The sequence below is a fragment of the Phalaenopsis equestris genome, unplaced genomic scaffold (genome assembly GCF_001263595.1).
Source record: "Phalaenopsis equestris unplaced genomic scaffold, ASM126359v1 Scaffold233543, whole genome shotgun sequence".
NCBI classification, from domain to species: domain Eukaryota; kingdom Viridiplantae; phylum Streptophyta; class Magnoliopsida; order Asparagales; family Orchidaceae; genus Phalaenopsis; species Phalaenopsis equestris.
Genome location: NW_018251487.1, coordinates 16,613 through 20,140, shown reverse-complemented (window position 1 = coordinate 20,140; position 3,528 = coordinate 16,613).

Sequence of the window (3,528 nt, the reverse complement as noted above, 5' to 3'; positions counted from 1 at the left end):
AATTAAATAGGGTTTATATTAAAATGGGTTCGGACAAGCTTCCTATCAGGGCAAGCCCCTATAGTTAATTACATCCTAAACGATCGAAGTCAGCTAAGAAAACTCTCCATAAAAATTAGGAAATATTATCTTCAAGGATTTCAAAAGGATAGGACTTTTCAATGAGATCGGACAAAGAGGTGTGAAAAGGGAATGATTCAAATTTGGAACATTTATTGTAGAGTCCAAAGGAGGAAGATCTAGGGGATGTCATAGATCCAGAGGAAAACCTCGGTGACTTCCCAGTCTATCCTATGGTTTGGCTTCAGTTTTGAGGAGAAATTATTTAAGTGTTTCATCCTACAGATTTTATTTGTTTAGGGCTTACATTTGTGTGAAATGATCACACAAATAGCCTGAAAGATGTGAAGATTTAGGTCGTGACAAATGACAACTTCGAAATCCTAAGGCGAGTTAGGGCTTAGATTGCATAATATGATTGTGTAAAGGCCTAAGGATAAGTTGAGAATTTATGTTGCATAATCAAACAACCTTGAAATCCTATGGCTTGGTTGTTTAATTCGAAGGAAAGAATTAGTTTAGTTGGGAAGACATGTTTTGCTGTTGAAGATGGTTGTGCTGCCCACCAAGCTAGCTTCAAGCTCCTTGCCGTGACGAGTTTGAGTTTTCTAGGGTGTCAAATTATGATGTCAAATTAGGTGGACCTATGGTTGTAGTTCTTTAAATGTTATGGGGCATATTAAAGTTGATTAGAGTGACACTGATTAGGATCCTACGGTTCCCTCGTTCCGGTACCACTATTTTCTATTTGAATAACTTAGTCCAAATGAATTTACTAAACTCAACTTAATGAGTCACATACATTCATTTAGATCGTGGGAAGCCTTGTTAACAACCGTAGGTTACCTCCTCCGAGGAATTTTCGCTCATACAATAGATACGTCTTAATTTAGTTGTAGTTCTAGTTTTTGTAATGTTTTTTTATTAAATTTTGAGTTAGTTTATATTTTGAATGTTGTGGTGGTGAATTTTATCTTGGTTGATTTTAATTTTGGTTTTTGGGTTTTGGTTTCATGGTTATCCTAACTGTTTTGGTTTTCATGCAGGGTGACCTTGTTGTTTAGCATGCAAGTTTCATAAGCATAAAAAGTACATTATGAAAGTACAAGAAAGACGACACTATAAACTATAAAAAATGTACCTTGTGAGTCTTCTTGTTCCACCATCTGAAACTCAAAATGTTGTGGCAGTGGATTTTATCTTGGTTGATTTTAATTTTGGTTTTTGGGTTTTGGTTTCATGGTTATCCTAACTATTTTGGTTTTCATGCAGGGTGACCTTATTGTTTAGCATGCAAGTTTCATAAGCATAAAAAGTACATTATGAAAGTACAAGAAAGACGACACTGTAAACCATAAAAAATGTACCTTGTAGAGTCCAAAGGAGGAAGATCTAGAGGATGTCATAGATCCAGAGGAAAACCTCGGGGACTTCTCAGTCTATCTTATGGTTTGGCTTCTGTTTTGAGGAGAAGTTATTTAAGTGTTTCATCCTACAGATTTTATTTGCTTAGGGCTTACATTTGTGTGAAATTATCACACAAATAGCCTGAAAGATTGAAGGTTTAGGTCGTCACAAATGACAACTTCGGAATCCTAAGGCGAGTTAAAGCTTAGATTGCACAACATGATTGTGCAAAGACCTAAAGATAAGTTGAGAATTTATGTTGCATAAGCAAACAACCTTGAAATCCTATGGCTTGGTTGTTTAATTCTAATGAAGGAATTGGTTTAATTCTCTCATTCTGGTACCACTATTTTCTATTTGACTCACGTAGTCCAAATGAATTTACTAAACTCAACTTAATGAGTTCCATACATTCATTTAGACCGTGGGAAGCCTCGTTAACAACCGTAGGTTACCTCCTCCGAGGGATTTCCAATCATACGATAGAGACGTCTTAATTTAGTTGTAGTTATAGTTTTTGTGATGTTTTTGATTAAATTTTGAGTTGTTTTATATTTTGAATGTTGTGGCAGTGAATTTTATCTTGGTTGATTTTAATTTTGGTTTTTGGGTTTTGGTTCATGACTATCCTAACTATTTTGATTTTCATGCAGGGTGACCTTTTTGTTTAACATGCAAGTTTCATAAGTATAAAAAGTACATTATGAAAGTACAAGAAAGATGACACTGTAAACTATAGAAAATGTACCTTGTGAGTCTTCTCGTTCCACTATCTTAAATTCAAAATGCATGTGAGAACACTTTATATAAAGCGGAAAAGTAAGGTTTTAGTGATCTACCTAAAGCTAGGTCATATCTTGGTGGGTCCCTATTAATTTGATTTAGGATGATTTTTGTTAAGCAAAACATATTAAGTTTAGTTGACCTCTGAGGTATCCAACAGTTCTGGAGAAAGAAAAAGGTCCATGCTTCCCTCTCACTGCCTGGTGAAAAGTCTCGAGCTCATTTAAACTTATTATGTCACTTAATAACTCATCCTATAAATACCTTTAACGCTTAGTGAACATTAATGTTTGAATTATCCCTGAGAGTAGGGTAATTATCACTTATAATTTAATTAGAGAATTATGTGGGTGGAGACCCTTAAAGGGGCAAGTTAATGCTATCAAGGCACTTAGCCAACTTTTTTTTAATTTGGGCTTGTAGTGTTTTAAATGTTCAATTTTAATTATGTTTACTTTTCTAATCCTCATTTAATCAGATTTGATTTATCTTAGGTCACTACTAAGCCCTCAAGTTTTTGTTAGATATCTTAGTTATATATTTTTTTGAAAAGATTGAATATTTAGGTGATGATGATTCATTATCAAAATTTTTAAAAGTCATTTGAATCATTAAATAGGGGTAAATAGGGGTATTAAATTGGATAAATTGGAGAGTTATCAACACCAAAAATCATACCCCTAAGTCTAGAATCATTTAATTGAGTGGACTTTTAAATTTTAATAATTTAAGGAAATTACAATTTATCCTTTAATTGAAAGAAGTGAGATTAGTTTCTACAAATTAATCCCTTGTGTTTCAATCATCCAAATATGATAATTGCAATTAAAGGTTACCCATTTCCCTTTCTTGAATTAAGCCTAAATGTTAATTAGAATTAAGCAATTAAGCATAAATGTTAATTAAGGCCAAATTTCCAAAATTACACTTTTGCCCCTAAGGCTCTATCACTTCATAATTTGTCAAATTTAATTCAAATGACTTTGAAATTTTTAGCCCACCTTACTCATGGGTCAATTAATACATCAGAGGAGGGAATGTGATTTTTTAAAATTTAATTTAATTTACATTTTTATTTTTATGTAAAAATAGGATTTTTCAAAGAAAAATCCATAACTTGACCAAGCCCTTAAAATTTTTACTATAGCAAGAACTAGACACGTTAATCATTGTGACAAAATTTAATTATTTATTGAGTTATATTTGAATTTTAATAATTATTTTAAATTCTAGAGCATTTATTAACTATAAAATATTTTAAATGTGGAAAATAAAGTT